The sequence below is a fragment of the Myotis daubentonii genome, chromosome 20, assembly GCF_963259705.1.
Source record: "Myotis daubentonii chromosome 20, mMyoDau2.1, whole genome shotgun sequence".
Classification (NCBI taxonomy): domain Eukaryota; kingdom Metazoa; phylum Chordata; class Mammalia; order Chiroptera; family Vespertilionidae; genus Myotis; species Myotis daubentonii.
Genome location: NC_081859.1, coordinates 17,665,548 through 17,691,086, shown reverse-complemented (window position 1 = coordinate 17,691,086; position 25,539 = coordinate 17,665,548). Strand labels below are relative to the sequence as shown.

At 40.4% G+C, this 25,539-nt stretch overlaps 2 pseudogenes; both read right to left on the bottom strand.

Moving 5' to 3' along the window:
• Positions 1 to 16,950: 16,950 nt before the first annotated feature.
• Positions 16,951 to 19,636, bottom strand: LOC132222674 (protein SET-like; annotated as a pseudogene).
• Positions 19,637 to 22,250: 2,614 nt separating this feature from the next.
• Positions 22,251 to 24,518, bottom strand: LOC132222371 (protein SPT2 homolog; annotated as a pseudogene).
• Between the last annotated feature and the right edge of the window lie 1,021 nt (positions 24,519 to 25,539).

Sequence of the window (25,539 nt, the reverse complement as noted above, 5' to 3'; positions counted from 1 at the left end):
CCTTAAGCCTTGGGCACAGAGTCTAGCTTCCTGTCTTGTCTTACTGGTCACAACTGATTATCAAATGACCTGGTAGGTTTGCTTCCTGGTAAAGCCCAGAATGTCTTACACATCCCTTATTGCATCATGAATAGGCATTGAATTTCTTATACTCTATGTAATTAGAGACATTTCATGAATCTTAAATTCCTCAATTAACATTTCTTGATTTATGCTAAAGTTTTTGTTTTCAGTGATCTTACCTTAGTTATGTATGTAATTATTCATGATGTCAGTATTTCTTAATTGGCTAGACTGCACAGGTTTTTATTTTTCATCTGTAAGCTTTTAAAATAAAAATTGGTGAATCCAAGGAATGAGTGACAGAGGTACCCAGGCTTTCATTATTAGGTTGACAAAACAAGCCATTTTTTAAAAAAATACATTTTATTGATTTTTTACAGAGAGGAAGGGAGAGAGATAGAGAGTTAGAAACATCAGTGAGAGTGAAACTGATCAGCTACCTCCTGCACACCTCCTACTGGGGATGTGCCCCCAACCAAGGTACATGCCCTTGACCGGAATCAAACCTGGGACCCTTCAGTCCGGAGGCTGGCACCCTATCCACTGAGCCAAACCGGTTTTGGCAAACAAGCCATTTTATATGCTGGGTAATCTGATTCTACACTAGGATAAAAGAGAGAATTTTTTGAGATGTTTCTCCTAAGGACTCAAAAGAGAATGATTTTAAGTTATTTGGTTTACATATACATCAATCTTGACGGCGGTGTGAAAATTTTAATTGCATTAGGAGATACAATGCAATTATGACCTCCTAGGAGGAAAATGGAAGCGGTGGTAGTGCCTCTCAATGCTGAATTGCTTCATATGAAACATTTGCTGATGTTTTTGGTCGTATTCCTTCTGGGAGAAGCTGTGATGAAGACTACCACCGTGTAGCTCTGTCATTCTTTTTACAGACCTCTCTGAAGGTGGGACTTTTAAAGTGCTTCAGGAGCAAGAATGGAAAAGCACCCAACATATATAGGGAAAGAGAAATGGTTACTACTGAAAAGGCCAAACAACATCTACCTGAATATAAATCCTCTTTCTTCATTTATTTGCTTATAATGACTTTCTTGCTTGAAGTGAGTTCTCTGTCTTGGTAGACTATTAACCTTCAAGACCCTGCTGAGATATAACTCTTTTCTAAAGCCTTCTCCGATTTACCTCTTCCTTCAAATTGCTATACATTTATTCCATTTATTCAATTCACTCATTCATTCAACAAACGTGTCTATATTATTTACCAGGAATTGGGTCTATAAATACAGATAAAACTGGATCTCTATTCTTCAGAAGTTTTAAATCGATTTGGAGGAGATTCACATAGTGAGAAAAATAAGTGTGATAGTTGTCAAAGCTTCCATTAGAGACATCTTTATGAAGCATAAAGAGTCCATGAAGCAAGAACTGTTAACCACTATTGGGAACTAACAGAGGTGTAATAGAGAAGATGGCATTTGTGATATCTTGAAGTATGTGTACATTTGGCCGGTGTAACGGAAGCTGTTGGTAGCCTGCCTATATTTCTTTGCCTTTAAAACAGCAGTGTACACTGGCTCAAATGTTATTGGAGTTGGCTCTTTGGCCACATTCATGAAAGGCTGGACATTCTGGAAATTACCCACTCCCTCACAAGCAGCCCTCCATCATAGGTAAATGGTCTAGGCTCAAAAGAAAGGTCTGGGATGGAGTGTTACGTATAGCGGTTGTTGGATAAATAGCTCACCTTCCTTACCCAGGGCTGAGATAACTCTGAGGAATGTGTGCCATACTGACTGGGAGTGCCCCCGGGAGAGTTACCTGCAGTTACCCACAGTAGTAACTGGCTTCATAATGTGTATTTATAAGCTGGCTTCCCTACCTTGTCTCACTTCCTTATTTCCCTGCTACCCAAATAAACTATTTGTAAGCTGTTATGAGATGATTTTTAAAAGTAAAATCAAGACTGCGCCCCAGCAGTAAGTGCAACCCCCCTCTCCCTAGCTGCAGACCTCCGCATTCATGTGTCTCCAGTGCACAGGGCTCTGAGGCAAACCACTCTATAGATTTCTCTTAGGAGTCACTGAGAGCCCCAGCTGGGTGTGATTTTGTACAGACACAGGTGCACTGCCCCCCAGTAGAAATTCTGAATTCCTTCTGCCTGAATAACTGCCCACACACACCCCACTGCGCAATTTCAGCACCAGGGCCTTCAGTGCCAGGGCTCCTCATAGTGCATCAGAGCTCAGCGCCTGCGAACTGCACTGCCACAGTTGCTCACTCCCCCTGAGCCCATCTATCCACAGGGCACTTTGGGAAGTCGCAGTGAGCCTCTGCTGTGTCCAATCTAGGACTAATAGTGATGCACTACCCTGGGCAGTAGAAATTCTGAATTCACCCATCCTGGATACCTGCCCAAAGATGCCTTGATTAAGGGTGCCAGGGCCCTTCAGAGTGCTTCGGTGTGCATGCGCTAGCAAATTCACTGCGGGTGCTCCTGTGTGCCACCACTGGGAACATGTGCCTATCCACCACCGGTGCATCAGCAAAAACTGAGGTTCCCCACCCCACAGCTGCAGAACTCTGGACACTACAATTGCATGCTTTTCCAGCATGCAGGTCTCCCAAGACCACTGTTCCACAGGCAGCACTGGGGCCCTGCTGTGAGCCCAGCTGGACATGCACTTAAATAAGAGTGCACTGCTGGGCTGTAGACGCGCTGAATTCCCTCTTCTGGGATACCTTCCCACAGACACTGCAATCCAGTGGCTTCAAAGCCAGGGCCCTTCAGAGTGTGTCAGTACACCCTGCTGGCAAACACATTACAGGTGCCTCTGTGAACTGCTGCTGCGATCGTGTGTACCCAACCACAGCGGCAGCAGCAAAGGCAGAGTCTGCCCACTCATCACTACAGAACTCTGGACACCACAGTCATGCCTTTCCAGAACGCAGGCCTTCGGAGACCCACCACACAAACAGACGGTTCCTGGGTGCTATTGTGAGTCCCCTCTGGGCACACGTGATTTCAACCAAGGGCACAAGACAGCAAAAATTGGAACACCCCCTCCATGGATGCTGACTTCTAGACACCTCAGTTGCGCCTTTCCAGCTCATAGGCCTACATCAAGAGAACCCAAATAGCTCAAGTAGGGAGCTACACTAGACTAACAAACAAGGAGACCTGAGAGGTCACACCAGTAGCACCACTCCCTAAAGAAACTGGGTAGCAAAGCAATCGGAGCTACAATTAAAACATTAGAGCAAAACATGGGAAGACAAAAAAGCAACCCACAAAGAAAGAAAAAGAGAAATCACCAGAAAGGGAGTTAAATGAAATTGGGGCTCCTGACTTATCAGAGAAAGAATTCAGAGTAATGGTAATAAGGATGCTCAAATGGCTGGGTGACAAATACACACAACTCAATGAGAATTATAAGGAGTTGAATGAGAATGTCACCAACATGAAAGGAACTAAGGGGAAATGAAGAACGACATAGCTGCAATAAAGGACACAATGGAAGGCTTAAACAACAGACTAGAAGAGGCTGAGGGCCACATCAGCGAATAAGAAGACAAGGTAGGAAAAAACACAAACACAGGAGCGACTGGAAAAAATAAACTTAAAAAGCAAGAGGAGAGCCTAAGGGAGCTTTGGGACAATGCGAAATGAAACAACATTTGCTTAATTAGGGGTACAGGAAGGAGAGGAGAAGAAGCAAGGAATAGAAAACCTGTTTGAAGAAATAATGACAGAAAACTTCCCTGATACTGACAAGAAAACAACTAGATAAGTCCAAGAAGCACATAAAGTGCCAAACAAGATGAACCCCAAAAGACCAACACCAAGGCACATCATAATTAAACTGGCAAACACCAATGACAAAGTAAGAATCTTAAAGACTGCCAGAGAGAGACAGAAAGTTACCTACAAGGGATCTCCTACTAGAATATCAGCTGACTTCTCCACAGAAACACACCAGGCAAGAAGGGAATGGAATGAAATATACAAAGGGATGCAAATCAATGGAATGAATCCAAGAAAACTATACCCAGCAAGGCTATCATTCAAAATTGAAGGTGGAATCAGGAGTTTCACAGACAAAAAAGTCTAAGAGAGTGTATTACCATCAAGCCAGCAATGCAAGAAAATGCTAAAGGGACTGCTGTAAAAAGAAGAAACAGAAAGACAAGAAGAAACACAAACATTAAGAATAAAAATGACCACAAACAAGTACTTTTCAATAATAATATTAAATGTAAATGGATTAAATGCTCCAATCAAAAGACACAGGGTAGCTGAATGGATAAAAAAACATGACCCATATATTTGCTGTCTGCAGGAGACCCACCTCTGAACAAAGGATTCACACAGACTGAGAGTGAAGGGAAGGACAAAACTTTTTTCAGGCAAATAGAAATGAGAAAAAAGCTGGGGTTGCAATACTTATAGCTGACAAAATAGACCTCAAAGTAAAGGCCATAACAAGAGATAAGGAAGGCCACTAAATAATACTAAAGGGAGCAATTCAACAAGAATATATAACTCTGCTAAACATATATGCACCCAATACAGGAGCACCTAAATACATAAACACCTCTGGAAGATATCAAGGGAGAGATCATTAGCAATACAGTCATAGTAGGGGACTTTAATACCCCACTGACACCACTGGATAAATCCTCTAAACAAAAAATCAGCAAAGAAACATCAATCCTAAATGACTCACTAGCTCAGATGGACTTAATTGATATTTCCAGAATACTTCACCCCAAATCTACAGAATATACATTCTTCTACAGTGCACCTGGGACATTTTCAAATATAGATAATATATTAGGGCACAGGCAAAGCCTCTTCAAATTCAAGAGAATAGAAATCATATCAAGCATCTTCTCAGATCACAATGGCATAAAATTAGAAATCAACTACAATAAAAACATGAAAAAAAATCAAACACTTGGAGGCTAAATAGCATGCTATTAAGCAATGACTGGGTTACCAGAGAGATTAAAGAAGAAATAGCAAGCATGCTGAAAACATATGACAATGAAAACACAACAATCCAAAATCTGTGGGACACAATGAAAGCCGTCCTGAGAGGGAAGTTCATAGCTCTACAGGCCTACCTCAAAAAACAAGAAAAACTGGCAATAAAAGATCTAACCCTACAGCTCAAAGAGGTAGAAAGAGAGAAACAAGAAAAGCCCACAGTATCCAGAAGGAAGGAAATAATAAAGATCAAAGCAGAAATAAACAACATAGAGGCCAAAAACAACAATACAAAAGATCAATGAAACCAAGAGCTGGTTTGCTGGGGTCCGAACCCAGCAGGTCCAGGGGTTCCCCAAAGGTGTGGACGGAGTCGGCGAAGAAGGAATGACACGGAGACAGCGTTCAGTTGATCAGCAGCCTAGCCAGGATCTCCAGCCAAGTTCTGGTCTGGATCTCCAGAGAGGTTCTGCTTCGGATTTCCAGCGAGGTTCTGTAGCCATGTTCCCTCGCTAGGTTCTCCAGCCAGGTTCTGTCCAGGCTCTCCAGTCAGGTTCTCCTGCCAATCTCTGTAGTCAGGTTCAGTCCAGGATCCCTTGCCATGTTCTCCCGCTAGGCTCTGTCTCTAGGCTCCAAGGCCAGTCCCTCTCCAGGATCCTCCGGCATGCTCTCTCCAGCGAAGTTCTTCTGTCTCTAGGCTCCTTGTAGGTTCTGTCTTCTTGATTCTGTTCTAAGTTCTGAGTGTTTCTGTCTTGTTACAACTGTATTTATACCAGTTGATTCAATCCTATCAATCTCTATTACAAAGGTTAGGGCGTTTCTTATCTCCATTCCAGGGAGAAAAGATTATGTAGTTTAAGCATGATTGTTCGTAGTTAAAGGGATTAATTACCCGCCTGGCACTTAGTTAAGAGGTTTTATTCCCTCCCTCACTTCAGGGGAAAATCCCTACCTGGGGATTCAACCTTTCTCAGAGGTGTGACCTTGGTTAAAACACAGCGCCAAGAAGGTGAGCAAACATATTAAGAACCGTATGCTATATATGCCAGGTCCCTTGAAACAGCAAGGATGGAACGGCTCCCGGCAAATTCCCCCTTTTTTATTTTTTAAAAGCAAGCATAAAAAAGAAAAACCCGAAATGCTCTCTTGTATCCATTTTAAGAGTAGGATTGGCGCTTTCTGCTATTACCTGAGTCCTGATCTATCACCCCAGGGAGAGCTTGCCAATCCTGCACTTTCCCGGGGTGGAAAGGCTGCAGTGGGGTTAAGGATAAGGCTCCTTGGGCTTACCTTCTCCCATGCCTCTACATTTACCTTTCCGGCACCTTTCCTTCCTCAGAAAAGCATGGACGTATTTCTTGTATAAAATGTTCTGTCTGACTGGGAGTAACCTTAATTCCTCTGCTAACAAGCATATATGTTAAAAGATCAATACGGAGTCTTTTTTCTTTAGACTCAGTATGGCACATCTTCTTAATCTAAAGATCAATACAGAGTCTTCTTTCTTTGGACTCAGTATGGCACATCTTCTCAATCTAAGTTCTGTACTATCCACCTTCTTACCCTACTTATCCTCTATAGAGGGGTCTGTAGCACCCTGGTGGAGTCCTATCCGTCCCGAGTGTGGGGTTCTCAATGGGGGGGGGGCTTACCTAAGGGAATCCTGTTCCAGGGGTTCCCAAAGGTGTGGATGGATTCGGCGAAGACTATCCACCCTCTTCCTACGGTGGAGTCTGATCCGTCCCGAGTGTGGGGGGTTCTCAATGGGGGAGGGGGGCTTACCTAGGGGAATCCTGTTCCAGGGGTTCCCAAAGGTGTGGACGGAGTTGGCGAAGATGGAATGATACGGAGACAGCGTTCGGGTGATCATCATAGCCAGGTTCCTCTAGCCAGGTTCAGTAGCCAGGTTCTAGTCAGGCTCTCTTGCCAACCTCTGCAGTCAGGTTCAGTCCAGGATCCCTTGCCATGTTCTCCCGCTAGGCTCTGTCTCTAGGCTCCAAGGCCAGTCCCTCTCCAGGATCCTCCGGCATGCTCTCTCCAGCAAAGTTCTTCTGTCTCTAGGCTCAGTGTAGGCTCTGTCTTCTTGATTCTGTTCTAAGTTCTGAGTGTTTCTGTCTTGTTACAACTGTATTTATACCAGTTGATTCAATCCTATCAATCTCTATTACAAAGGTTAGGGCGTTTCTTATCTCCATTCCAGGGAGAAAAGATTATGTAGTTTAAGCATGATTGTTCGTAGTTAAAGGGATTAATTACCCGCCTGGCACTTAGTTAAGAGGTTTTATTCCCTCCCTCACTTCAGGGGAAAATCCCTACCTGGGGATTCAACCTTTCTCAGAGAGGTGACCTTGGTTAAAACACAGCGCCAAGAAGGTGAGCAAACATATTAAGAACCGTATGCTATATATGCCAGGTCCCTTGAAACAGCAAGGATGGAACGGCTCCCGGCACTGGTTCTTTGAAAGGATTAACAATATTGATGAACCTCTCGCCATGCTCACCAAGAAACAAAGAGAGAGGACCCAAATAAACAAAATCAGAAATGAAAGAGGTGAAGTAACAACTGACCCTACTGATATACAAAAGATTGTCAAAAAAGACTATGGACAACTCTACTCCAACAAACTGGACAACCTTTATGAAAAGGACACATTCCTAGAAAAATACAAGCTTCCAAAATTCAATCAGGAAGAATCAAACAACCTGAAGAGGCCAATAACTACTGATGAAATTGAAAGAGTAATCAAAAAGCTTCCAGTAAACAAAAGCCCTGGACCAGGTGGCTTCACAGGTGAGTTTTACTAAACATTCAAAGAAGAACTAAAGCCAAACCTTCTCAGACTATACCAAAAAATTCAAGAAGAAGGCATACTTCCCAGAACCAGATAAAGACACCACAAAGAAATAGAAATACAGGTCAGTATCCCTGATGAACATAGATGCCAAAATCCTCAACAAAATTCTAGCAAACCGTATCCAGCATTACTTTAGAAAGACCCTACACAGACCAAGTGGGATTTATTCCAGGAATGCAAGGCTGGTACAATATCTGCAAATCAATAAATGTGATACATCACATAAACAAATTCAAAGACAAAAATCATATAATCATATCAATTGATACAGAAAAGGCATTTGAAAAAGTCCAACACCTTTTTCTGATAAAACAAAACAAAACAAAACAAAACAAACAAACAAACAAAAAAAAACAACACTCAGCAAAGTGGGACTAGAGGGATCATACCTCAACATAAAAAAAGCCTTATTGACAAACCCACAGCCAACATCATACTCAATGGGCAAAAAGTAAAACCATTCCCCTTATGAACAGGAATAAGACACGGATGCCTGCTTTCACCATTACTATTCGACATAGTGGTGAAAGCTAGCCAAAGCTATCAGACAAGAAGAAGAAATAAAAGGCATACAAATTGGAAAAGAAGAAGTAAAATTGTCATTATTCACAGATGACATGATATTATACATAAAAACTATAAAGACTCCATCAAAAAACTATTAGACTTAATAAGTGAATTCAGCAATGTAGCAGGATACAAAATTAATGCCAAGAAATATATGACATTTCTATAAGCCAATTGTGAACTTACAGAAAGAGACACTAAAATAGAAATCCCATTTACCATTTCACCAAAAAAATTATGATACCTAGGAATAAACTTAACTAAAGTGGTAAAAGACCTCTACTCAGAAAACTACAGGACGTTGAAAAAAGAGATAGAGGAAGGCATAAACAGATGGAAGAACATACCATGTTCTTGGATTGGTAAAATCAACATCATTAAAAGGTCCATATTACCCAAAGCAATCTATAAATTCAATGCACTTCCCATTAAAATACCAACAGTATATTTCACAGACCTAGAAAAAACTCTCCAAAAATACATCTGGAATAAGAAAAGACCCCGAATAGATGTGGCAATCCTGGGAAAGAAGAACAAAGTAGGAGGGATCTCAATACCAGATATCAAGCTGTATTACAAAGACACTGTTCTCAAAACTGCCTGGTACTGTCACAAGAACAGACATATAGATCAATGGAATAGAATAGAGAGCCCAGAAATCGACCTGAACCAATATGCTCAATTAATATTTGACAAAGGAGGCAAGAACATACAATGGAGTCAAGACAGTCTCTTCAATAAATGGTGTTGAGAAAATTGGACAGATACATGCAAAAAAATTAAACTTGACCACCAACTTACACCATACAGAAAAATAAACTCAAAATGGATAAAGGACTTAAATGTAAGATGGAAAAATATAAAAATACTAGAGGAATCCAAAGGTAACAAAATCTCAGACACATGCCGAAGCAATTTCTTCATCGATACAGGTCCTAGAGCATTGGAAACTCAAGAGAAAATAAACAAATGGGACTACATCAAAATAAAAAGCTTCTTCACAGGAAAAGAAACCATCAACAAAACAATAAGAAAGCCCACTGCATGGGAGAACATATTTGCCAATGTTATCACCGATATGGTTTTAATCTCCAACTTTTATGGGGAACTCATACAACTTAACAAAAGGAAGGTAAACAATCCAATCAAAAAATGGGCAAAGGACATAAGTAGACACTTTTCAAAAGAGGACATATAAAAACATGCTCAAAGTCACTAATCTTCTGAGAAATGCAAATCAAAACAACAATGAGGTACCATCTCACACCTGTCAGAATGGCTATCATCAACAAATCAACAAATGACAAGTGCTGGAGAGGATGTGGAGAAAAGGAACACTCCTGCACTGTTGTTGGGAATGCAGACTGGTGCAGCCACTATGGAAGACAGTATGGAGTTTCCTCAGAAAACTAAAAATGGAACTCCCATTTGACCCTGTGAGCCCACTTCTAGGAATATATCCCAAGAAACCAGAAACACCAATCAGAAAGGATATATGCACCCTATGTTTTTTAGCAGCACAATTCACCATAGCGAAGATCTGGAAACAACCTAAGTGCCCATCAGAATATGAATGGATTAGAAAACTGTGGTACATCTACACGATGGAATATTATGCTGCTGTAAAAAAGAAGGAACTCTTACCATTTGCAACAGCATGGATGGAACTGGAGAACATTATGCTAAGTGAAATAAGCCAGTCAATGAAGGAAAAATACCACATGATCTCACTCATTTATGGATAATAAAGACCATTATAAACTGATGAGCAAAAAATAGGTACAGAGGCAGAGCAACATTGAACAGAAAGTCAAACTAGAGTTGGAAGGCCAGGGTGTGTTTGGGGGGGGGGGTGGCGTGGTAAGAGATCAATCGGAGGACTTTTATGCATGCATATAAGCATAACCAATGGACACAAGACACAGGGGGGTATGGGAGGCTAGGGATAGGTCAAGGGGGAAAAAGGAGACATATATAATACTCTTTGTAATACTTTAAGCAATAAAACAATGAATATATATATATATATATATATATATATATATATATATATATTAAAAAAAGAAACTAACATTAAAGATCCAACTACATTAAGAGAACCCAAATAGCTCAAATAGGGAGCTCCACTAGATCACCAAGCCCAGAGGACCTGAGAGATCACAGCAGTAGCACCACTCCTAAAAGAATCTGGGTAGCAAATAAGTTGTATCTAGGGCACAGAAACAATTAAAACATTACAGTAAACATTGGGAGACAAAAAAAAAAACAAAAAACAACCCACAAAGGAAATAAAAAGAGAAATGACGAGAAAGGGAATTAAATGAAATTGAGGCAAGTAACATGTCAGAGAAAGAATTCAGAGTAATTGTTATAAGGATGTTCAAACCTCTGGATGACAAATACACACAACTCAATGAAAATTATAAGGAGCTGAATAAGAATGTCACATATATGAAAAGGAAACAAGAGGAAATGAATAATGACATAGCTGCAATAAAGAACACAATGTAAGTTTTAAACAGTAGACGAGAAGAGGCTGAGGACCACATCAGCGAATTAGAAGACAAGGCAGAAAAAAATCACACAAACACAGCAGCAACTGGAAAGAAAACTTAAAAAGCAAGAGGAGAGCCTAAGGGAGGTTTGGGACAACACAAAATGAAATGACATCCACATAATAGGGGTACCAGAAGGAGAGGAAGCAGAGCAAGGAATCGGAAACCTGTTTAAAGAAATAATGACGGAAAACTTCCCTTATATTGGCAAGAAAAAAAACAACAACATGTAAGTCCAAGAAGCACATAGAGTGCCAAACAAGATGAACTCCAAAAGACCAACACCAGGGCACACCATAATTAAATTGGTAAACAGCAACGACAAACTAAGAATCTTAAAGGCTGCCAGAGAGAGACAGAGAGTTACCTAAAAGGGATCTCCCATTAAAATATCAACTTATTTCTCAATGGAAACACACCAGGCTAGAAGGTAATGAATTGAAATATGCAAAGTAATGCAAAGCAAGAGACTGTATCCAAGAATACTATACCCAGCAAGGCTATCATTCAAAATTGAAGCTGTAATCAGGAGCTTCACAGACAAAAAAGGGCTAAGGGAGTTTATTACCATCAATCCAGCAATGCAAGAAATGCTAAAGGGACTGCTGTAAAAAAAAAAACAAAAAAAAAAACAAAAAACAAAAAAAAACAACAGAAAGGCAAGAAGAAATATAAACATTAAGAATAAAGATGACAAGAAACAAGTGTTTATCAATAATAACATTAAATGTAAATGGATTAAGTGCTCCAATCAAAAGACATAGGGTAGCTGAATGGATAAAAAAACATGACTCATATATTTGCTGCCTACAAGAGACCTACCTTAGAACAAAGGATTTACACAGACTGATAGTGAAGGGATGGGGAAAAAATTTCAGGCTAATGGAAATGAAAAAAAAAAAGCTGGGGTTTCAATACTTATAGCTGACAAAATAGACCTCAAAGTAAAGGCTATAACAAGAGATAAGAAAGGACACTACATAATGCTAAAGGGAGAAATTCAACAAGAGGCTATAACTCTGGTAAACATACATGCACCCAATACATGAGTACCCAAATACATAAAACTACTTTTGGAAGATACGAAGGGAGAGACTGATAGCAATGCATTCATAGTAGGGGACTTTAATACCCCACTAACACTACTGGATAAATACCCTAAACAAAAAAATCAGCAAAGGAACAGCAATCCTAAATGACTCACTAGATCAGATGGACTTAATTGACATCTTCAGAACATTTCACCCCAAAGCTACAGAATATACATTCTTCTCAAGTGCACACAAGGACATTTTCAAAGATAGACCACATATTAGGACACAGGCAAAATCTCTTCAAATTCAAGAGAATAGAAATCATAACAAGTGTCTTATCAGATCACAATGGCATAAAACTAGAAATCAACTACAATAAAAACAATGAAAAAAATCAAACACTTCAAGGTTAAATAGCATGCTATTAAACAATAACTGTGTTACCAAAGAGATCAAAGAAGAAATAAAAAGCATCCTGGAAACAAATGACAATGAAAACACAACAATCCAAAATCTATGGGAAACAATGAAAGCAGTCCTAAGGGGGAAGTTCATAGCTCTACAGGTCTACCTCAAAAAAAAAATATAATAAATTATTTAACCTTGCAACTTAAAGAATTAGAAAGAGAGCAACAAGAAAAGCTCAGGAGAACCAAGATGGCGGCATAAGGTATAAACCTGTACGTGCCTCCCCCCACAACAACATTAAAACTACAACTATAAGAAAAAGCAGCTAGCATCCAGAACCACGGGAAAGCTGGCTGAGTGGAAGTTCTACAAGTGGAAGGAAAGAAAAAAGCACATTGAGACTGGGTAGAAGGTGCAGAGGCACCAAGAACAGAGGTACAGAGGTGCACACAAACTGGACTGCACCTGGGTGCGCATTTTTTTTTTCAATTGGAAGGGGATACAAGCTCTAGAATGCACTGAACTCATTTATGGTGATACTCTGGGGTCCCAGACTCCTACGGGGAGAAACTGGACTGTCTTGCAGCGGGTGGGAATGTGAGGGTGGCTTTCTTACAGAGCTGCTCGCAGGGATCATTGTTGCTTTGGGGGTGCGGGACTCAGGGATGCAGAGGGAGTGGGGGACACAGAGGCACAGAGTCATGGAGATACTGACGACAGCCAATGCTGTTTTCTCTGCCCTGGTGATTCTCTGAGACCCTGCCCTACTCAATTTACATCCCCATCCAAGCTGTGCTAAGTGGCGCAAAGGAACCACCTGTGCTTTTGCAGCCAAACCTAACAAACTGAGCTGGGTCAGAGAGCTCCAAAATCTCCAAACCCCAAACTAAGAGGAGAATCTGCTGATATCGCTGTAGCTCCGGCTGGGTGGACTCACAGAGTGGTTGACTTGGAGATCCAGAAGCCAGGGTACCCCTGGCCAGATACCAGATTTCAACTCCTCACACCCATAAGGGACACACTCAAGAAGCAGACTCAGTGAGCACCAAAGCCCCACTGAAGCAAGTCCTACCCCATAAGGTTGTCTCCAGCACAGCAGTTCTTCCACTGTAGACACAGAGGGTCCTCCAGTCAGCCAAAAATGCGGAGACAAAGAAACATATCACAAGTGAAAGAAACGGAGGAAACAAACTAATGGAGGACATAGAGTTCAAAACCACAGTTATAAGGCTACTCAAGAACCTTCTACAAACATCTGAGGAACTTAGTGAGACCTTCAAGGATCTTAATGAGAATGCCAAAATAATGGAAAAGGACCAGTCATAAATTAAACATACACTGACTGAAATTAAAAATATTATACAGAGATCCAACAGCAGACTAGAGAATCCCAAGAATCAAGTGAAAGATTTGAAATACGAAGAAGCAAAAAACACTCATCCGGAAAAGCAAAAAGGAAAAAGAATCCAAAAATATGAAGATAGTGTAAGGAGCCTCTGGGACAACTTCAAATGTACCAACATCTGAATTATAGGGGTGCCAGAAGAAGAGAGAGAGCAAGATACTGAAAGCCTATTAGAAGAAATCATAACAGAAAACGTCCCCTACCTGATGAAAGAAATAGACTTACAAGTCCAGGAAGCGAAGAGAACCCCAAATAAGAGGACTCCAAAGAGGACCACACCAAGACACATCATAATTAAAATGCCAAGGGCTAAAGACAAAGAGAGAATCTTAAAAGCAGCAAGAGAAAAACAGTTAGTTACCTACACGGGAGTACCCATATGAGTGTCAGCTGATTTCTCAACAGAAACCATGTAGGCCAGAAGGGAGTGGCAAGAAATATTCAAAGTAATGAATAGCAATAACCTACACCCAAGATTACTCTACCCAGCAAAACTATCATGGAGAATTGAAGGTCAGATAAAGACCTTCACAGACAAGAAAAAGCTAAAGGAGTTCATCACCACCAAACCAGGATTATATGAAATGCTGAAGGATATTCTTTAAGAAGAGGAGGAAGAAGAAAGGTAAAGATAAAAATTATGAACAACAAAGTGACAACAAATAAATATCTATCAACAAGAGAACCTAAAAATTAAGTCAGAATAAACTGGTGAATATAATAGAAGCAGAGGCATAGAAAGAGAGTGGACTGACAATTCTTGGGGGGAAGGAGGTGTGGGGTGCAGGAAGAGACTGGATAAAAATCTTACACCTATGGATGAGGATTGTGGCAGGGGGTAAGGGCATGGGGTGGGGTGGGAACCAGGTGGAGGGGAGATATGGGGAGGAAAAGAGGAACATCTGTAATAATCTGAACAATAAAGATTTATTAATAATAAAAAAGAAAAGCCCACAGTAACCAGAAGGAAGGAGATAATAAAGATCAGAGTAGAAATAAATCACACACACACACACACACACAATAAAAAGATCCATAAAACCAAGAGCTTGTTCTTTGAAAGGATAAATAAGATCAATGAACCTCTATCCAGGTTCCCTAAGAAACAAAAAGATAGGACCAAAATAAACAAAAAATGGACACATTCCTAGAAAAATACAAGCTTCCAAAACCCAATAAGGAAGAATAAAAAAACCTGAATAGGCCAATAACTACTGATGAAATTGAAACAGTAATCAAAAAGCTTCCAGCAAACAAAAGTCCAGGACCAGATGGCTTCACAGGGGAGTTTTACCAAACATTCAAAGAAGAACTAAAGCCAATCCTTCTCAGACTATTCCAAAAAATTCAAGAGGAAGGCATACTTCCAAGCTCTTTCTATGAAGCCAGGATTACCCTAATCTCAAACCCAGATAAAGACACCACAAAGAAAGAGAATAATAGGCCAATATCCTTAATGAACATAGATGCTAAAATCCTCAACAAAATTCTAGTAAACTGGATCCAGCATTACATTAGAAAGATCCTACACCATGACCAAGTGGGATTTATTCCAGGGATGCAAGGTTGGTACAATACCCACAAATCAATAAACATGATGCATCACATAAACAAATTGAGAGACAAAAAAAATCACATAATCATATCAATTGATGCATAAAAGGCATTTGACAAAGTCCAACACCCTTTTCTGATAAAAATGCTCAGCAAAGTGGGAGTAGAAGGATCATACCTCAAAATAATAAAAGCCTTATATGACAAACCTACAGCCAACATCGTACTCAATGGGCAAAAACTAAAACCATTTCCCCTAAGAACAGGAACAAAACAGGAATGCCCACTTTCACCACTCCTGTTAGACATAGTACTGGAAGTGCTAGCCAAAGCAATGAGACAAGAAGAAGTAAAAGGCATCCAAATTGGAAAAGAAGAAGTAAAATTGTCATTATTCACAGATGACATGATACTGTGCTTAGAAAGCCCTAAAGACTCCATCAAAAAATTATTAGACCTAATAAATGAATTCGGCAATGTAGCAGGATACAAAATTAATGCCAGAAAATCTATGGCATTTTTTTGTACACATTTAGTTTTATTGTAACAAAGCAACTTGTACACTTTTTTAAAATATATTTTATTGATTTTTTTTACAGAGAGGAAGGGAGGATAGAGAGTTAGAAACATTGATGAGAGAAACATAGATCAGCTGCCTCCTGCACACCTTCCACTGGGCATGTGCCCACAACCAAGGTACAGGCCCCTGACTGGAATCAAACCTGGGAAGTTTCAGTCCACAGGTTGATGCACTATTCACTGAGCTAAACTGGTTAGGGACAACTTGTACACTTTTAATGTTTAAAACTGAGCATTATCTTTCCTTTCCAGTGATACAAAAAGAAAATTTAAAAATAAACAGGAACAAAATTACAATAGAGAAATGTCAATTCCAAATAAGATCCTACAGGTTCTGCTTATTCTCCCACTGAGTGGAAGGGTTCTAGTAATCATTAGGAGAGAACTCTATTTTAAACGTGTCATCTTAGACTGCAATGATGTCTGTTAAACATCAGAATTAAACATGCCAAAGGAGAAGCCATGTTTTCAAAATGCCCACTTAATCCACCCAAACATCTCAAACCCACACTTGCTGAACTTCTGTAATCCCCCCCCTTTTTAAGTTTTGTTTTGTTTTTTTAAAACAAGAGAAAGTAGACAGATACATGTTGGTAAATGCTGTCCATGTTCACATAGAGACACAGTGTAATCTCTGAGTCCAATACAGAGAATGGAGGGAAAAAGCTAGAATTCTATGCACTACTACACAGGGGCCTAGCAATCTCCAGCTCCCAGCAGAACTAAGGGAGCAGAAGGTTTTTCTTTTTCCCACAGAGCACGGTGGTATTGATTCCATTAAGTTGTTCTTGAGACAGGAAGGGATAAAAATGAATTTAGAACAGAAAGGGGCAAAGATTCTTTTCCCACTGTATTCTGCTCAAGGCATACCCGCCCACACACCCAAAGAAGGTGAGAACCATAGTGTAATGATGGTGTAAAGGAGAGAAAAGAGACCTCAAAAACAGGGTGACTGAGCACAGGGGTGGGGGAAGAAAATGAAAAAAAAAAAAAAAGACTGCAACTAGCTCCCAGGGACTGGAGAAAATTAAAAAGGTTGGAATCCATAAGTGTTCATTAGAGATCTTCTCCATCTTCCTCTCCTTCTTTCCCCTCATCATCATCTTCATCTTCTTCACCTTCATCCTCCTCCCCTTCTTCATCAATATCTTCCAACCCTTCTTCTTCTCCTTCTCCTTCTCCTTCTCCTTCTCCTTCTCCTTCTCCTTCTCCTTCTCCTTCTTCTTCTTCTTCTTCTTCTTCTTCTTCTTCTTCTTCTTCTTCTTCTTCTTCTTCTTCTTCTTCTTCTTCTTTTTCTTCTTCTTCTTCTTCTTCCCCTTCCCCATCATCATCCATGTCAGGAACCAAGTAGTACTGTAATGGATTTGGCCAAATGTCATCTTTGATGACTTCTCTTAACTCACCTGCACCTGCATCAGAATGGTCAGTAACCAGGTAAAGAAGCTTTCTGGTTCCTCATGCTGTCACTTCCTGCTGGCGTTATTCTGTGTTTGACTTGAATGTTTCATCAAATCCTTTCCAGATTTCCATTTGATTTCAGTGGACTTTGAGATGGATCACCACTCTCATTCAGATGAAACTCCTTGGAGAGAACTTTATTTCCGAAGTAAGGATTTTCATCAAAATAAAAATCTATTCTGTAACCTGATTTAATATCTTCAAATTCTGTCAATTCAACTCTTGTCAAATAATGCAGTGCCTCTTCCCCATCTTCCCCAAACAGTGAAGACACTTGTGGATGGGTGACAAATGTTGTTACCCAAAAATGTGGGATTTTGGCAATCAATTCTGACCTCTTCTGAAAAAATGGTTGGTGGAGATTGTTATATTTCTGTTCTACTTTTAAAATCTCCTCACTGGCTTATTCATTAAGGCTGTCTATTTCATTTTGTACTTCATCAATATGTTCAATCACTTCTTGCTGTTCTTTTTCTCCCTTTGGCACATCCTAAGGGTCAGCTTCCTCTCCTGGTTGGGGGCTGGAGGCAGTTTCAGTTTCTTCATTTGAGGTTGGAGCAAGGACTGGAGCTTGGGGGCTATGCTGTGAGGAAAGTCCAAGTATTTGAATGCTGGGAAGTCTCTGGGCTCGAAGGCACACTGAGCACTATTCTATGGCATTTTTATACACCAATAGTGAACTTACAGAAAGAGAGATTTTAAAAATCCCATTTACTATTGCACACACACAAAAATAAAGATACCTAGGAATAAACTTAACTAAGGAGGTAAAAGACCTCTAGTCATAAAACTATAGACCATTGAAAAAAGAGATAGAGAGATAAAGGAAGAAATAAACAGATGGAAGAACATACCGTGTTCATGGATTGGTAGAATCAACATCATTAAAATGTCCATACTATCCAAAGCAATCTATAGATTCAATGCACTTCCCATTAAAATACCAACAGTATATTTCAAAGACCTAGAACAAACTCTCCAAAAATTCATCTGGAATAAAAAAAGACCCCGAATAGCTGTGGCAATCCTGAGAAAGAAGAACAAAGTAGGAGAGATCTCAATAACAGATATCAAGCTGTATTACAAAGACACTGTTCTCAAAACTTCCTGGTACTGGCACAAGAACAGACATATAGACCAATGGAATAGAATAGAGAGCCCAGAAATCGGCCCGAACCAATATGCTTAATCAATATTTGACAAAGGAGGCAAGAGCACACAATGAAGTCAAGAAAGTCTCTTCAATAAATGGTGTTGGGAAAATTGGACAGATACATTAAAAAAAAAGAAACTAGACCACAAACTTACACCATACACAAATATAAACTGAAAATGGATAAAGGACTTAAATGGGAGATGCAAAACCATAAAAATCTTAGAAGAACCCATAGGCAGCAAAATTTCAGACATGTACCGAAGCAATATCTTCACTGATACAACTCCTAGGGCAATGGAAACTAAAGAGAAAATAAACAAATGGGACTACATCAAAATAAAAAGCTTCTGCACTGTGAAAGAAACCATCAACAAAACAACAAGAAAGCCCACTGCATGGAAGAACATATTTGCCAATGTTATCTCTGAAAAGCATTTAATCTCTAACATTTACAGGGAACTTATACAACTTAACAAAAGGAAGATAAACAACCCAATCAAAAAATGGGCACAGAACCTAAATAGATACTTTTTGAAAGAAGACATGAGGAAGGCCAAGAGACATATGAAAACATGCTCAAAGTCACTAATTATCTGAGAGATGCAAATCAAAACGACAATGTGGTACCATCTCACACCTGTCAGACTGGCTATCAACAAATCAACAAATGACAAGTGCTGGAGAGGATGCGGAGAAAAAGGAACCCTCGTGCACTGCTGGTGGGAATGCAGACTGGTGCAGCCGCAGCCACTGTGGAGAAAAGTATGGAGTTTCCTCAAAAAACTAAATATGGAAGACTCATTTGACCCAGTGATCCCACTTCTAGGAATATATCCCACGAATCTAAAACACTAATCAGAAAGGATATACGTGCTCCTATGTTCATAGCAGCGCAATTTACAATAGCTAAGATTTGGAAACAGCCTAAATGTCCATCAGCAGATGAGTGGATTAAAAAACTGTGGTACATCTACACAATGGAATACTACACTGCTGTAAAAAGGAGGAAACTCCTACCATTCACAACAGTATGGATGGTCCTGGAGAGCATTATGCCAAGCGAAATAACTCAGCCAGAGAAAGATAAATATCACATGATATAACTCATTTGTGGAATATACTGAACAACATAAACTGATGAACAAAAATAGATCCAGAGACTTGGAAGCATTGAACAGACCATCCAACCTCAGAGGGGAGGCAGGGGAAGGTGCGAGGGTGGGGTAAGAGATCAACCAAAGGACTTGTATGTATGCATATAAGCATAATCAATGAACACAGACTGTAGGGAGTGGGGGCATGTGCTGGGGAGGAGGGGTGGGAGCAGCGGGGAGAGTTCAATACGGGAAAAAGAAGACATATGTAATACTCTAAACAATAAAGAATTTTAAAAAAATAAAAGAAACTCCTGGTAAAGTTACCTTTCTACACCAGTTTTTTCCAACTAAATCTTTTAGAAAGGAATGGGAGACAATTGTAGGGTCTTTCTCATTTTTATTTCTTAACAATGAGCTTAAAATCAGTATGTCCAATGCAAAATTTTGGTACTCTTCCTTCCCACCTTTGAAACTTTATTTTTTTATTTCCTTTTGATACACATGAATTTAGTTTTTGGTTTTTTCCATTAATTGCTAAGGAATTTTAAGATAAAAATGCAAAGTCATTAACATCAAGAGATACAAGCGCACTTTGGATTCCAAAATATCTTTATAATGGGGGAGTAAGAGGAGCCTTAAATTTATTAAAAAATAGATTATTTTTTAAACTATTACTCTTTCAACTTTAATCTTTGAATAATATATTTTTTCTACAATATAAAATGATTTTTTTAAATAAAATCAGCACAATAACATTATCTATTTTACAGTAAATCTGAAAGAAAAATTTGGAAAAGAATATTCTTACACCAAATGGAATAACTTGTTTTTTAACTTGAAATTATTTTGGTTAATTGCCTAAACACCTAAATTAGTGAATCAGAATGCTCAGCATCCAATCCATGAATATAGAATACATTATAATTTATTCCATTTTTTACTTCAAAGCCACAGAGATGACATCCATATAATTATAAAGCCTACTCTACATTTTCAAGTTCTCAATCCAAACATATAGATTAGAACAGGTGACTTTATTGCTGGCAACATTCATGGAAGGGCCAGATTCCTCATAAAAAGACAAAATAAGTTTGATTGGGAGCCGGCCATTGCCCTACTCACCCATCAGCAGAATTATGGAACTCAAGAGGCAATCTTTTTCCCTTTTTAAAATAGCAAAGAAGGGCACTTGAAACTAAAGAGAAAATGAACAAATGGGACTACATCAAAATAAAAAGCTTCTGCACACTGCCGAAACCGGTGTGGCTCTGTGGATAGAGCGTTGGCCTGCGGACTGAAAGGTCCCAGGTTCGATTCCGGTCAAGGGCATGTACCTGGGTTGCGGGCACATCCCTGGTGGGAGATGTGCAGGAGGCAGCTGATCGATGTTTCTCTCTCATCGATGTTTCTAACTTTCTATCTCTCTCCCTTCCTCTCTGTGAAAAATCAATAAAATATATTAAAAAAAAAACAAGCTTCTGCAAAACAAAAGAAACCATCAACAAAACAACGAGAAAACCCACTGCGTGGGAAAACATATTTGCCAATGTCATATCTGAAAAGGGCCTAATTTCCAAAATGTATAGGGAACTCATACAACTTAACAAAAGAAAGATAAACAATCCAATCAAAAAATGGGCAAAGGACCTAAATAGACACCTTTCAAAAGAGGACATTCAGAAAGCCAAGAGACATGTGAAAACATGCTCCAATTTACTAATCATCCGAAAGATGCAAATCAAAACAACAATGAGGTACCATCTCACACCTGTCAGAAAGGCTATCATCAACAAATCAATAAATGACAAGTGCTGGAGATTATGTGGAGAAAAGGAACACTCCTGCACTGCTGTTGGGAATGCAGACTGGTGCAGCCACTATGGAAGACAGTATGGAGTTTCCTCAAAAAACTGAAAATGGAACTCCCATTTGACCCTGTGATCCCACTTCTAGGAATATATCCCAAGAAACCAGAAACACCAATCAGAAAGGATATATGCACCCCTATGTTCATAGCAGCACAATTCACCATAGCTAAGATCTGGAAACAGCCTAATTGCCCATCAGTAGATGAATGGATTAGAAAACTGTGGTACATCTACACGATGGAATACTATGCTGCTGTAAAAAAGAAGGAACTCTTACCATTTGCAACAGCATGGATGGAACTGGAGAGCATTATGCTAAGTGAAATAAGCCAGTCAATGAAGGAAAAATACCACATGATCTCACTCATTCATGGATAATAGAGACCATTATAAACTTTTGAACAATGATAGATACAGAGGCAGAGCTGCCTCAAAAAGATTGTCAAACTGCAGCGGGAAGGCCAGGGAGGGTTGGGGGTCAGGAGGGAGGGGGGTAAGAGATCAACCGAAGGACTTGTATGCATGCATACAAGCATAACCAATGGACATAAGACACTGGGGGGTGGGGGAGGCCAGGGGACCGTCAAGGGTGGGGGGGAAAAAGGAGACATATGTAATACCCTTTGTAATACTTTAAGCAATTAAAAATTAATTAATTAATTTTTAAAAATAGCAAAGGAACAAAAGAAGATTGGCTGACTGTTGAGTGGGCCCCATGCTAGAGTGCATAACTCAACAGGATCAAGGCCGGCACCTGTGAGCAGTTAAGTTCCTAAGAGCACTCACTGGGCATTATGTCATCTGCACTACAGCTTTTACCTCAGAAAGTATTTTCAAATACTTTATTCTCAAAAAATATAGTACCCATTCCTTGTCCTTGAGGTCCCAAGTATAAATCTAAAGTGATAATGGGCTTCTTCAGTTAGAAGGCAGGACTTCTTTGCAGTAGAGTGTCTCCAGAGTTTCACAAAAATAAGTAAAAGCAGCAGCTAACGTCTTTTCAGCTTCTTGACCTCTCTGCATTTCATTGCTTCTTCCTCCCATCTCATTCCCTCAAAGTCCTCTTGCATACGGGGTCTTAAACTCTTTGCTTCTTCCTTCTGCTGTTCTCTCCAACTACTCTCTATGTAACATAAGGCATAATCACTCTCATCTTTGTATTTTTTTTGGTCATAGACAAAGAATGTGCTTGGATATTTTTTCCTGAGATTCTCCTTCATCTTCGATAAAATCTTCCATTTCGGAGTCATAGTCCTCATGTTCCTCGTCTTCACGTTCTCATGGTCTTTTGTAACCTCCAGGGAAGGGAAACTACTGAGGACCTTGGGCAGATCTGCAGCCAGCTAAGGAAGGCTCCATTCCATCCATCTGTCCATTGCTGGGCTGGGTAATGATATTCTTAGAAGATACTGTTTCTGAGACAAAAGTGAATTTGGTCTCATAGGGAGGATCTAAGCTACTATCTCTTCACTCAGGTCCCAAGCTGCTCACTGGTCTTCTTTGGCCTGAACTGCTGATAGGCCGTCCAGCTGGAACTGAGCCACTTACTGATCCCTCAGGGCCACTGACAGACCTGCTGGCGGGGGTGGGGTGGGGTGGGGATTGAGCCACTCACTGGACATCGGTCATGTGGACTGTGCATAGGCCACCCAGGGCCACCAGAACTGACCTCTGACTTCCCAGAACCACCTGAGCCACTGATGGGTTGTCCAGAGCCCCCTGTACTACTGACTGTCCTTCCAGGAGGATTCGAGTCAGTGGCTGGCCTCCTGGTCCCACTGATTGATCGATCAGGTCCTTAGCTGGAGCTGCCATTCTGGCACCGGGGCATGGAGCCAGAACTAACTGTAGGTCAAACACTCCCTGTGCTGTGCTGTCCAGGAGCTGGGCTGGAGCTGCTGGACTCTTAGGCTTATGTGGGGTGACCACGGGTCCAGGTCTGGAATGGCTAGGATAGGGAGGAGATTTTTGGCTTTGTGCTCAGTAACAGATTTCTGAGTCCCATTAGCAGAAGCCTTTGGAACACTTGGTGAATAGGTGCTCGAGTGGGTCTTTCCAGCCCCATTGAAAACAGGCCTGTCATGGTCCTCCCGAAACGAGGGTTGGGAGCAGTTGCTAGATCCTACTTTGGGCCTCTCTCCTGGCATGGATTTGGATGAAAACAAACCTAAATGTTTCTTATTAGCTGTGCTGGGTCTAGATTTCTTCTCAGCGTGACGAAGGGGAGTACCTTGAGAGAAGGATGCTTGTCCCCAGAAACTCTGCTAAGTTTCGTGCAGAGTTTGTGTCTGAGAGGGCAACTTTTTGGTCAGAGGCAGTCCTGCATCTGCCTCCGGTTCCTTTTTCATATGTCTTCCTTCCCTCCCTAAGTTCTTGCGCAGTCATAGGCCACTTTTCTGGTTTTATTCACTCCCTTGATTTCCACTGGTTCGTACTGCTGTTTCTCAGCCAGCCTGAGTAGGTCAGTGAAGTCATGATGGTGGGGCACTTTTAAGGGGGACCTGTGGTTTATTTTCAACTTTGGGAGGAGGTTCTTTCTCTTCTTCTTACTCCTGCTCTGATGCTGCCTGATTGTATTCTGAGAATTCTTCCTCTTCTTCCATCTCATACTCTTGGTCTATTCCCTGACTAGTATGGCTTTCCATTGCCTGTCTTTTTTTGACTTTTCCTCAACAGGAATCCCATTAAACCATGGAAATTGTCCTTTGTCCTCTTGGCCATAGCTCTTGCTTTCTTGTCATGTTTTAGCTCAATTAGCTTTTTCACTAGTTCTTCTTTTCTCCTTTTTCCTCTATGGCAATTCATCTGAGCTCCTCCTCTTTTTTTCTGAGAAAAGCTTGCACACTGCTGATTGGACACCCTTAACTTTTGGGTCTTTTCTGGTAGGACTCACTGCCAAACTATACCTTTTCCGTGTGCTGTTGGTTCCTTGTCCTTTAGAAGTTATGAGAATTTCCCTGAAATCCATGTTGACCGAACTGGATAGAATGGGCCGCCTCTCAGAGAGGGATGAAAATGCATCTTACTTGGCGGCCAGCTGCAGCCAAATAAACTGGCTGGCCGCCTCTTTCCTACCTCTACTCAGCAGGACCACTTCCGGTGCTGTCCAAGGCGATCTGCCTGCCCCCTTCCTCAAGCGGCCTATATCCTTACAGGTCCAACGCTGCACTCCCACCTTTAAAACTTTAAATAAAAGTTTTATATTCACAAGGTAAATTAGTAGATTGTTCCACATTCATTGACATAATCATTCAGTTGAGAATAAGTTACTTTAATTTAACTGTTAAATCTTAGTTCAGCCTGGCTGGTGTGGCTCAGTGGATTGAGTATTCTCTCAGGCACCAAGAGGTCGCTGGTTCAATTCCTGGTCAGGGCACATGCCAGGGTTGTGGGCTCAATCCCCAGAAGGGGGCATGCAGGAGGCTGCCGATTGAAATGATATCTCTATCTCATCGATGTTTCAGTCTCTCTCTCCCTTTCCCTTCCTTGCTCTCTGAAAATTAATATGACCATATATTTTTTAAAATCTTAGTTCAGAAAATGGTGATGGACAGATACTCCCAAAATGTCTGAATACTTGCTTATGTGGTGAAGAAACAAAAGCTCATATTGATTTTTTACTAACAATCAATAATCTTACTTATTTAATATCTTTTTTTATTTATTTTAGAGAGGAAGGGAGAGATAACATGCATATAAATAAAGGGTGTTCCAAAATTCACGCAAGATTTGAATTTTGCGTGAGCATTAAGAACAACAACAAAAAATATAAAAGCCTAATTTTGCTTGGTTTTTGAATCAGATTCTAATATCTGTTGCCCTTTGATTTCAATCCCTTCAATTCGATAAGCATTACCAAGTACCAATTATGGCCCAGGAGCAGGGACAATGAAGACCAATGAAGACCACGGCTTTGCGTATTTGCCAGCAAAGCCGTGGAGGCCATTTACCCGATGTGCTATGCCATACATAACCCTATACTATATACT